The sequence below is a fragment of the Desmodus rotundus genome, chromosome 2, assembly GCF_022682495.2.
Source record: "Desmodus rotundus isolate HL8 chromosome 2, HLdesRot8A.1, whole genome shotgun sequence".
Taxonomy (NCBI): domain Eukaryota; kingdom Metazoa; phylum Chordata; class Mammalia; order Chiroptera; family Phyllostomidae; genus Desmodus; species Desmodus rotundus.
The window spans coordinates 13,080,131-13,092,794 of NC_071388.1; the positions used below are offsets into that span (position 1 = coordinate 13,080,131).

Here is a 12,664-nt window from a genome sequence, read left to right on the forward strand (position 1 = left end):
GGTTCTCTCTGAGTGACTCCCTCCTCTCCAGGACGCTCTGCTGAGACGGCTGGCCGCCTTTGTCCCTCCAGTCCCTCACTCCATTTCTTCAGCTCCGGAGTCCACCAGGCTCCGCCAGGGTTCCCGTGCCTGGAGCCACAGCCCAGAAACTCACGGCAGTAAGCTTAGGCGTTGGTAGAGCTCACCTCATTTGTTTCCCGTTTCTCTTGTGTTCACTGTCCTTCATCTGATGTCTCATGTATTGTTGAAACATAATCCTTAATTTTTTCCTGTGTTTTGGTCATTACAGGTGGCAGATAAATCTGTTTCCTCTTTCTTGATCTTGGCGGGAAGTGGCAGTCTGTATGTACATTATGTAACTAAACGAAAAAGCCAACCGCTTGCCCTGATTCTTTTCATCATTTTGATTCTTCTTTCTATGGTAAAGTCACAGTGCAGAAAGCTTTGAGGAGCCATAAGAGAGCTCCTGGTACTCTTCCAGATAGCAAGATAGTATTGGCCCTGTTCTGCCGATGACGTCACTGAGATCGAGTGGCTGGTCCAGGGTGACACCACTGGCAGTGGGCAGGGTGGAGCTGTGGGTCACAGTTGACCACTGTATGCTCTCTTACTAGACCATGCTTCCTCTCCGAACAGAAAGCTTTTGAACAAGAAGGCTCACATTAGCATTTTTATTTTCTATTCAGAAAAAAAATATCTGTTCCAACGCTGCTCAGTAAAATTCCACTTGGCTCTTTGGAGAAAAAGTCCTGTGCTTACTCTCTTTTTCTAGAGGACTCGGGGTGGGCAGGCGGGGCCATCGGGATAGTTTGCCAGAGCAGGGCAGGGTCGTGGGTGGTGAGACTGGAATTGTAATAGCCGACACGTAGTAAAGCGTTTCGGCTAAAGCCCGATCTCTGAAGCACGGTCACTGCTCAGTGGTCATTGGTAAAGCTAAAAATAAGGTAAGGACTGCATGGAGTCCTTCACCAAGGTACACGTCACATCTTCCAGGTCAGCCCCTCGGCCAGCACTGGGCAGACAGTGACAAGAAGAACGTGGCCGAAGCTTCAGCGTTATCGGTACTTTCAGATTGGTCACAATCATGCTTGTTGTGGGCCTCATGGTCACTTCATGGAGAATTAGATAACATGTTTATTTGGAATTAAAATTAAAAACTGGATTAGGAAGAAGTATTTTACTGTGAAAAAAATCCAGTTGTTGTTGATTGATCCAGGATTCCTATTGAATTCTCACCTAGACGGTGCGTCACGCTCTCCCATGTACTGAAAACCGGAGGTGGGGAGCCACAGGCCTGGGGTTGTGGCGTCACCTGTCGTCTTTGTGCAGTTACCATCTCTGTCCGAGGGCTTTATTTAAATGTGGACATACAGCTTGATGAGGCACTTAGCTCTGTACTTGGGAAAATGCGAGAAAATTCTAAATCCCTCTTTGAAGACTGTTATATTTTGCTGTTGAAAGACATAAATCAAAAGCTCGCCAGTTGTTGTGTATGGAAGGTCACATCTTGTACTGGAGCCATAAATAGATATTACCCAGGTCTCCCTCATACTTAACAGTGTCTGTAAATGTGAAATACTCAGTAACGGTTGGATATAAAGAAATGAATTAGCCTAAGTGTTTTTTAATAGGTTCTATAGCTGATACTACCCTCAGAATAGTTATCCCTTGAACCCTGACTGCATTCTACCATACAGTCCCAAACTTTGCAAACATGAGAATCTGAAACCACATGGCTTTTTTCCCACGGTGTCTTTGAAGCTCAGGCTTAATCTATGCTTTCATCTGTATTTAACCCAAGCATGGAAGTGTTACATGGTGGTGTTTTGTTCAGCTCAAGTTCCTTGTTCTGCCATGAGTTTCATGTGTGAGACCCCACAGTTCCTTTTGATTAATTACACGCCTACCGCTGATGCACTCAGTGGCCAATGTAAAAGTGCATTGTTTGAATCATATTTAGAGATACATTTTTTTTCAAATGTTACTACAGTTAAAAACAATTTTATTTTCTCAGGAACAGAAATGCACTCAGAATAAACTCTTCATCTGTCGAGGGCTAATGATCTGCTAAGCACCAGTCCATTCAATTTATTCACTTTCCTAAAAGTTTCCTTGGAAAATCAAGGAGTTAGATCCCTCCCTCCCCCACCCCCAACAAAAAGTTAAATTCCTCTTCAAAGGCACATCCCACATAGTTCAAGTTTGTGAACTTTGGTAGGCTTTCAAACTACCAAACTTCAGTACTACTGAAACCTACATTATCATCATTTAACAACCAATCCTGTGCTTCTGGCTTCTCACTTCATCAGAGCTCATATTCAGCTCTTGTGTCCTCATGAAATATGAACGAAACACCAGCAAAGTGCTACCTGAGCCTGCCTTCCTGTAACTGTCAGGGGTCTGCTTCTTAGCAGGAGAGAAGGCCGTGAGGCTGCCTGCCTATTCAACATTCTGTGTGACCTGAAGAGCAATTGGACTTAAGTAGGGTCCTGTACAGTTAAACTAAAGGCTGCATAGGGATTTCTATTGAAAATAAACTTCCCATGGTAGGCTCAGGTCTGGAAAACCTTCGGAGCTCCTAATTAGTGAGAATTGAAATGTTTTCAAGATAAGAGATGAATAACCGTATCTTAGATTTTGGAGTTTTGACAGATACTTAGTCTAAATCTTCTGTTAAACAACATCCTAGTTATTTTTCTGACTTTATCAAATTTCCAGCATTTTCTCTGTGGCAGTGAGACGTGGGAGCAGTCTTGTGTGTTCTCTGTGTCCATGTGCCCTAGTAGTGTCGTTCCGCGTTTTCCCAGGTTCTCAACGGTGGCAGCATTGCGTCCAAATAAAATTAATTTCCTGCCTCTAGCTGTTGCTTCACATTCAGACTCTCAACGTTTAACGGAGAAAAAAAATGCCAGTGTTTTCAGCACCCGTACTTTTTGTCATTCTCATTTCAGAGTAGTTCAGCCACATGTTGAATTTTCCTGAGATTCCTGAAAACTTCTTCATAGAATTTTTGGTCAAACACGAATGGAGTGATTCGAGAGACTTACCATTAAGGAGCATGGTTTTGTCCCTGTGTTGGGGTTTGGTTCGACACTGTTTGTGAATTCTAACAACAGGGCAATGGGTACTGAGTAATAAGCAATCACTGGAGAAAAGAAGGGACAGCTATTCGTGGGTGTATCGCGACAGGCAAACTGGTGAATGCCTAGAGCGGTCCCAGCTAAGTTGGTCTGTAGCCAACATGCATGTTGGTGTAACTCTAAGTTGTGTAAAGAAAAATGAAATTGAGGTGCTCAACTTGGCAATTGCAGTTTTTGTATGATATTACTAGCTGTCCTCTTCTATAAACCTTCGTTTTCTGCTCATCAGTTTTGGTCACAAAAGATGCACGAAGCATTTATAGAATATGTGTAGATAGCATAGGTTTCCCAGGTAAATCTGGTACATCTGCTCCTCAATATAATGCATTCATTTATTTTAAGTTGAGACTTGAAAAATTGGTGAGCACAAGGGGGCTCAGTAACTTGAAAACATTTAAAGACAGACCAGTAACAAACAGTAGGTGGAAAGGAAAAAATAGGAGAATTAGCATTTATTGAACAAAATCCTACAAATTCTGCTGAGTGGTCGGCTCGCTATTTCGGTAATGCCTCTCAGTATTAGCTCCTTACCTTGCTTGAATCTTTACCAAGCTTAATACATAGGCAGATCTTGATAAAGATCAGCGATTAAGTTTGTAGCCAGAGACACTAGTGCTGTCTGTTTTAAAATTGAATTGAGTTAAATAGAAAATTAAGAAGTATGTAAGAAAGGCATTAGCTTGGAAGCTGTCCTGTGTCTCTGAGACCATATACGTCACCCAGATTCCCTCCAGAGCAGCACCCTGCTAGGTCACGGGCCTCAGAGTTGAAATGGCCCTTCCCGAGATGCTGTGAAAACGTATGGCACCACAATGTCAGGTTTCGTTGCAGCAAAGCCTTCGTGTATACATTCATGTACATTTTCGTTTTTCTGCAAATGCGTAGCACGGTATTTAATGGCCCAGTGTTTACTGCGCTGTCCGGGGTGACAGGGATCCACCCTAAAGCACAGATAGCATCCAGGGATCCTCTCCCTCCAAACGTGTGCGCTGCCCACACGGTTACGCGTGGGTTTCCAAGAGTTCGCTCATTCCCTGAAGCTCGTCCGTGGATCGGTTTAAACATCCCAGGTAACATTTGGGTTTTTATAAGCTTTATCTTGAGTTATTCTAATACTGATATTTTTAGTACATCAGGGCCCTGTGGTTAGAGAGAGTAAGAGGAGAGGGTGAAATTAAAAGAAATATAGATGTAAATATCTTTGAAAATGGTAACCAGATAGAGGATGTAGAAAGCAGAAATGCCAACATCCAAGTTATGAATAAGCACTCCTAAAGTGTACGGTTGTAACCCTTTCTGAGGAAATCAAGACTAGGTCACAGTTGCCGTTTGTCAGGCGGTCAGACCCGTCTGGCAGACCTTCCCAGAGGTCTGTGGTATTTTGAAGCATCTCTCGTTTACATCTCTCCTGCGACTCTGTGGGCTTCGCCGACTGGGTCGTGTTAATAATCCCGTCCATCGTTCAGAGCTTCAGCATGTTTCACTGCTTGACCACACAAGAATTTAAGACATAAGGCCAAAGAGTTTCTGGCGCTTCTTTGCTGTCAAGTCAGCTGTACTTAGCTCTAGATCCAATGTGTGCTAAAGTTGCTCCAAAAGCATAAATCACAGGGTTTAGGCCAGGTCCTAAATTTAGTTCTTTATGGTGCCTTCAGTGATTTATGGCTGCTGTGGTTTCTGTAGCTAAAGGAAAAACTATTACCTCTACGTTCAGTACTCTTGACACCAAGTGTGTGGGGGGGTTTCTCTCACATTAACGAATTCTGACGCTGCCCAGAGAGCGCACAGACCCCATAGGTTTAGGGCTCAGTCCCACAAGACTGCCCCCCATTTCAGAAGTCAGTTGCCAAGTCCCAGGTCATCCCTCCCTTCCCCTCTCTCTAACAATAAATAAGTAAATTCTTTTTAAAAAAGATAAACACAGGTGTGATGCAAAGGTTCCTGTGGAAGCTGAATGCTTAGTCCTTGTTTTGTTTTGGGGTGAAGGGGTTGTCTTTTGTATGAGGGGGCTGTTATTTTGCTTTGTTTTCAGAATTTTTCTTGCAATAGTTAGGGACCTAAAAACTATAAATCAGAATTCCCAGCCTCCTCCTTGGGTTTGGGTATTTACCAGAAAAACTCAGATAAATGCTTCCCGTAACCATCAGTGATTTATTATGAAGGATGGAACTCAGGAACCGCCAGACAGAAGAGATGCACAGGCAAGGGGCGTGGAGCTTCCTTGCCCAATCTGGGCACATCATCCACACCGCACCCCAACCTATTCACCCACAGATGCACGTTTTCTAACAAAAGATGCCCCTGTCACTCCTGTCACTCGGGAAATAACAAGAGTTCTTAGAACTGCACATCAGGGGCTGGGAGCAGAGACCAATTATGTATTTTCTATATGTCACAGTAGCCAAAATAAATTGTTTCTGAGAACTAGCAAAATGTTCTGAAAAAAAAATGCAACCTACCAGCTTTGACTGAATGTCACTGCTCCGTGAGTGACAAGATAAGAACCACACTTCTTTTCTACGTTGTTCAGTAGACTGTAAACACCTGTCTGTAATTCCCAGGTGTGCCATCTGTATAGTAACCTGTAACCTGGAACAAGTGACTTAATTAAGTCTCTCTTTATCTGCAAATTGGGGTTAACTCCTACTCGTTTACAATTAACATTGTTCTAGCTTCTGTTAGACATATTTAGAAAAAAAAAAAGATTAATTGAAAGTTGCGATGAAGTTGCAAAGTATAAACATGTCTCCCACCCTAGGAAGAGAAAGAGTAGAATAGATTGTTAGGATAGAATCTATGGAGGCTTCGGTGTGGTGTTCCTATCAGGAAGTCATCTGTCTGCTTCCATAGCAGGGAGGGAAGGGATGGGAGATGACTTCCTCTTTGCTCGGGGTGCTGCTGTGTTCTGTTGCATCACAGAGCCGGAGCCAAGTAGTAACCTGGACAGCTAGGAATGGGTGGAGCTCACGCCTCCATATTCTCAGCCCCTGAGAAACACTGATGGGGAGAGGGGGTTGGGAGCAAGGATGTACTGCCATTTCCTGAGCTGCTTTCTCAAGACTTCTGTATTCAACTTGGCCTAGAATTGCTTTGCCTTCTTATACTAATTTTAATAACTACATAAATCATTCCTCTGCTGGGATTAAACCCTAAGAATCCTGAAACAGCAATGCAAAAGAACCTATGCACCCCATGTTCATAGCAGCACAATTTACAACAGCCAAGTGCTAGAAACAGCCTACGTGCCCATCAGCAAATGAGTGGATCAAAAAACTGTGGTATATTTACACAATGGAGTACTACGTAGCAGAAAGGAAAAAGGAATGCCTACCTTTCAAGACAGCATGGATGGAACTGGAGAGCATTATGCTAATTAGAGGGCAAAAGACAAATACCATATGATCTCATGTATGAAAGGAACTTAGTCAACAAAACAAACAAATGAACAAAATAGAACCAGAGGCGTGGAAACGAAGAACAGACTGACAGGGACCAGAGAGGAGCGGGCAGGGGGTAAGGGAGAAAGGAAGTGAAAGGACCTAGTTAAAGAACAAGTATAAATGACCCATGGACATGGACAAGAGTGAAGGATTGAGAGGGGCGGGGGGGGGGGGGGGGGGGTTGGGGGGACTCTGGCAGAGGATAGCAGCGGGGGGGAAATTGGGACAACTGTAATGGAACAACAATAAAAAGAATAATAAAAATAAATAAAATAAAGATTTAAAAATCATTTCAGTGCTTTTCTGAATAAAGGAATATAGGTGAATTTTGCAGTGGACTTTAAAAGTCTAGTTCGGCTCCTAGGGTTAAAGATAAGCAGCCCTGGCTGCTGTGACGAGGTGGGTTGGGCATTGTCATTGGAACCAAAACGCCTCCTGTTCGATTCCCTGTCAGGGCACGTGCCTGGGTTGGGGCCCAGGTCCCCAGTTGGGGGCATGAAAGAGGCAACTGATTTATGTTTTCCTTGCACATCAATATTGCTCTCCTTGCCTTCCCATCTCTCTAAAAATAAATAAATAAAATACTTTTTTTTTTTAAAGAAAAACATAAACACAGGTTTGATGCTAAGGTACCTGTGGAAGCGTCCCTGAATGCTTCCTCCTTGTTCTGTTTGGGAGTGGGCGTGTTTTGAGAGTGAGGGGGCTGTTACTTTGCTTTGTTTTCGGAATCTTTTTCGCTCAATGGTGAGGCTACATGTGAACTGCGGAAGGCCCACACGGCAAATTAAACTCAACGGAGACCATCTCAAGCAGAAAGGCTTAACTCTCCTCGGCGTTTTTTTTCAGTCGGCACACAGAGATTTCGTACATTTTATTCATGTGCTCAAGATTTCTTGAAATCCGAGGTGTAGAACTGTGAAAATAATGGCCCTGAACCTATTTTTGAAAACAGGAGAGAATTGCTTTCTCGTGGTAGGTGATTAACTTCCCCAGTCACAGGAGCGGAAACCACTGGGGTGCAATTTAATGCTTCGGGAGAGGGTTTTCGGAATAACTCCCTCGCGGCCTGGAAAGGTGAGGGTACTCCCCATCAAGTGACTCATTTTCTTCCTCCTCCTTGGCAGGATTTCACCCCGGGCTTTTAAAGGCTCTTGACAGATCATTTCTTCCCATTAGGAAATGGTTTAAGGCCCAAGTGTCTTCTGATAAGATGCCAGATTTCTAGATCAAGCATAAAACTACGGAGGGAGGACCATCGAGCTCAGCAGTCCTGTTTCAATATACCTCCCACGTGAGCCGTGGGACGAAAGATTCCACCTGCAGATGTGACGGGCTTTCAGTCAGTCAGATGCGTGTGGTTGCTCCTAAGTCCAGGGACCCCAACAAACTTACGAAATCGCCTAAAAGAGCTAAGTGGAAAAGGCAGGATGTCTGAGAAGTGGGGAAACTAATTTTTTAAAAATCTGTCATAAGTAAAGGCCATAAAATTTCCTTCAAAACTGCATACGTGAACCGTATATCGAAACCCACGCCATAGGAAGGAAGGGTCTTCTGAAATTAATGAAATGAGTCTTCCCGTTAACACCAGCGCAAGCGCTCTATAGGGTCTGTTAAATATTTTCGGGGGAATATTGGGCCTGGCACTGTGCCAGCAGCCAGAACTAAGTTCTACTCTAATTGTAAAATAGGAACGTGGTCCAAAATGTCAATCATCAGGTTAAGTCTATTTGCAGGTTAAGTCTAATCCATTTTAGTAATGCCTATTCTTAATTCTTTAAGAAATTTCTTCTTTAAAATGAATTTTTCAAATGCAGGTGATTGTGAATTTAGTGCAGTCTGAAAAGTATCAAATCAGATGCAAATACATACTTTGTAATTATGTATGAACACTTTCAGAAACACTAGTGACAGTAAATAGGGTTGGATATAGTTGGTCCCCTGGGCAGTTCTTTACCTTTTATTTCTGGTGGGGTTTTCTCTTGTTTGTTTATATATTTTTTGGAATAAGTTTTATAGTGATTAGACATTCAGTGCCAGTAAAACCAGATTTTAATGTTAATACATAAAATATTTAAGTAGTGAAATAAGGGAAATTTAGCAGAAAAAATGTTATTACTAGTCTCAGAAGATATTATGATTTGAGAATGATTGAAATTACATACACAGAAGTTAAAAGCATGTTTTTAAATTCAGTTACTATCAATAGCTTTATGATGAGCTACTAAATTCTTAATGCTTGTTTTTCTAATATTAACAATCCTCTCAAATGTAAGTATTGTGAAAATAGTAATAGTAAGTTACTTTAAGAAATATATTTCTATGTGGATACTAGGTATATTTTCCCCATCATTTCTATGTGAGTGTTTTTGTGTGTTTAATTAAAATTTTAAGAAATTTCTTTGTCCTGGGAAAATGAATGAAATTAAACTCCCTAAACAAATGAGATTCTCTGCTATTCTGTGATACATGATTCAATTATAGAGATAACTAGTTTTAAATCTTGAGAATCTGTATTATGGCTAAAAGTTGTAAAGACAGTCATTTCTTTTTTTTTTTTAATGAAATGTGCATGAATCAGATACCAAAGGTAGGGGTGTGTGTGTGTGTCTGTGTGTGTGATCCAGAGAAAATGAAAATAAGAAAGTATAGGGAAATGTTATCTATTTTTCTTAACTAAAAATAGTTATTTTTTTCAGAGGTGTAGGCATAACTGCCGTTTTATTTGGTATGATTTCTACCTACTGCAATGTACAAGCTAACCTGATTTTTGTATTTTTCATCTGTAAGCATAATTCTTAGAAATGTGTTTGCCTGATTAAATCACCCAAGCAGAACCCTGTAATTCATTTACTGAGGGACATGGTAATGTCTTTCTGAATCATCTCATGTCCTGAGGCACAGGCATTAGGAAGAAAGGTTTGTGTGTACAGAGAGGCACACACAGTGTGTATCTGAACTCACATAAACAAGGATGAGGTCATTGCTTCCTCTTAGGGCCCATTGTTTCTGCAGGAGCTTTGTTGCCTGGTAGGAGAGCAAAAGGCAGGCTGAGGCCTCGGGAGTACCGAGAGCCCAGGGTGCTAGCGTTCATTGTCATGCGGGAGGGATTTGGTGTGGTGGGGGCATTGGGAATACATTTCTGAAGCATGTAAGAAATGCCGGTATTAAATGAGATAAGCGATTTTAAACCAGTGAGCATATTCACCCTTTAATTATCCATCTTCATGAAAGATAAAGATGGATTTAGAACTGGAATCTGTGAATGTCACATAAGCCTAACTTTGAGCTAATGCCTTTAATCATTTTCCAGTAATCCTAAATGGATTGACAGAGGACCTTCCTATCTTGCTATTTCTCCTCCCTACAACCTCCCTACAATTAGCCAAAGCTAGTGGAAGTGTCAAAAACCCAGGGCAGTAATTGAGAGATTGAACAAGCTAAGGGGTTTTCTGAACAATTGAGAGAAGATACTAGCATGTCTCAGAATATTATCTGAGCTTCCGAGAACTAGAAATCTAGGCAAGAACTCTTGGAACATACTCTGTTTTTAGCCACTCAGTTAGGTATTTCTGCTTTCAACGCTGTAAGGTACTTTGTGGAACTGTCTTTAGCTTGGACCGTTGGAGAGTTTCCTTGAAAGGCAGGATCGCTGGTGAGGAGGAGGCTGGGCTCTGGAGCCTGCGAGTTGGGCTACCTGTTCTTGTTTCAGCACTGACTAGCTCTGTGACCGAGTCTGTAACCAGTATCTAGCCCTCCGTGCCTCGTTTGCTCCCTCTGTGAGGCAGCTCGAGCCTCTAGACCTGACCTAGGGTTCATAGGAAGATTTGATGAGTTACTGTACCTAAACCACTTCAAACACGGTCTCATTCCTATTAGCAGTAAGTTTTAACTGTTACTGTTTAGCAGAAAGAAAAGCGGGGCAGGGGGGCGGCGTGGAGGCAAGTAGTGAGCAGAAGAAGTAAGTGTGTATTCAGTACCTGCTGTGGACTAAGCATTATGCTTGATAACTAACAGAACATTTTTAATACTCACACTATATGAAAGATACTGCTGTCTGAATGGCACAGATGAGCAAATTGAGGCTTACCTAATTTTGAGACTCATTCATTTGAAATTTGATGTTTACATTAATAATTAGCTTATGGGCATGGGTGTTGTTTGTGATGGTTGTAAGAAAATTGCCTCCCCGGTCTCTCATTTGAGATGTAGCTCAATGCAATAATGCCCAAGGCCAGATTAGAACCTGCTGCACACTGGTGGTCCTGGCCATCCCTTCAGGACAAAATGCCTCATTGGAAGCATTGTGATAGGTGACTATCTGCTCTCCATTCTCCCCCCAACAAATAGAAAAACAAAAGAAACTTATGATGTAAAGTAATCCTTATGTTTCATTGAAGTATTTTTTACATGATTTCTTTTTTAAAAATTCTTTGAACAATAAAGCCTTTTCAAGGAAAGTAAATGAAGTAGAGCAGCAGAGAGAGTGTTGAGACAGCTGCATAAACAAGGGGCAGGGACATCACGAATAAACACAATTAGTTGCAACGCTTTTTGTATCCGCCTTTGCAAGCGTAATTGCAATAGTACTAGAGGGAGTTTTTAGGCCTCGGTTTCAAGAACAAGCAAGCATTTAGGGTATGTATACCCTGATTACACGGTCGTGCATATAAAATATCCCTCCCATTCAGCAATAGTCAGCCCTCAACTACTGACCTTTTACAGATTACCTTTTTCAAATTAGTGCACACAAATTTATCATCTTTTAAGTACATGTATACCTAGTTTGTCAATTGGTACCTCTTACTGCTTTTCTTCTTTTAAGATTGAAAAGGCCATTCTCTGACTTTTTGTCAGTTCAACCATATAGCACAGTGCAAGTGAGGATGATGTGTGGCCAACAGCTGTGTGGCAAGGTCTGCCTCTGTTGAGATTACAGAGAAGAATAAAAGAAATAAGTAAGGCAGATGAGCACAGGTTTATTTTCTTCTTATTGTATTTATTTATTTGTTTTCTTAAGCATAGGAGTTTGGTCTATGGAGGACATTAAGCTAGCTACTAAGCACAGAGTACCCTCTCTGAGCTAGGCACTGTGTATTACGCAATTCCTGATAAAGAAAGACCAAACCTGGTTCTTAAAGATCTCACAGTTGAGGAGGGTTGTCAGAAACATAAGTCATTTAACAGATTTTGTTAAGTGCAATACTGGGGATCTGCATGGCCTCTCACGGGAGCACAGAGAAAGACCACTTACACCTGGGATGTCAGAGAGGTGGCCCCTAGTTAAACCAGCAAAAAAGAGAGGGGGAGTCACATCCCATAAGCTCTTGCAACCCCTACCTCCAACCCCACCCCCATGAGTGGGAATAAATTCTGTACCTTCCAACAGATTTTCAAGGTGCCCAGGATTCATTACTTAATAATTACTGAGTTTACCCAAGTGGCCGAAATTCTGTTCTTGATAGGAACTTCCATTGGTTATTTTTTGTTGTTGTCTTAATGAAGAAGAAATATGTATCTTTGGAAATCATTTTATATAATCACATAGTCAATGGAATCGTTGAAGACAAAAGAGGTCTTGTCCTTTGTTTTATGAGAATGAATATTTTCAAGTAAGGTTGGAATTAAAATGGAAACAATTAGAAAAATATAGAAGCACTTAAGAAGAAATTGAATTGTTGCTGAAAGCATTAGAATCCAATAACGTAGGAATAATTTAATTAAATTTCAAAGTAAAATAACTACAGCTTCACATTGGAAAATTTAATGTCTCTTAGAGCTTATCAGTTATTTCTTGGCCTACAAATTAGTAGCGGGTAAGTTGCCTACTATTTTCCTCATCTTGATTATTATACTGTTATATGCTGCTTAGGGTGGGATCATTTGTGCATCATTACCGCTGAGATAACCATTAAGACTGTGCGTATAGAACTGTGGCCACATAGGCCTCTGTATATTTGGGTGAGAAGAGGGAAGGACCGCACTTAAATCTAGCAGACCCACAGTCAACTCCCCTTCTACAGCAGAATGCTGCTATTTAAGAAGAAAGTGTTGATTCAGGAGGACAGTCATCATATACATCAAATA

The 12,664-nt window shown here is 41.6% G+C and overlaps 1 protein-coding gene across 6 annotated transcripts in view; it reads left to right on the forward strand.

The window, feature by feature from the left end:
- Positions 1–12,664, forward strand: part of APP (amyloid beta precursor protein) — a 238,273-nt gene that overhangs the window by 165,988 nt on the left and 59,621 nt on the right. The gene's annotated exons all lie outside the window — the stretch shown is intronic.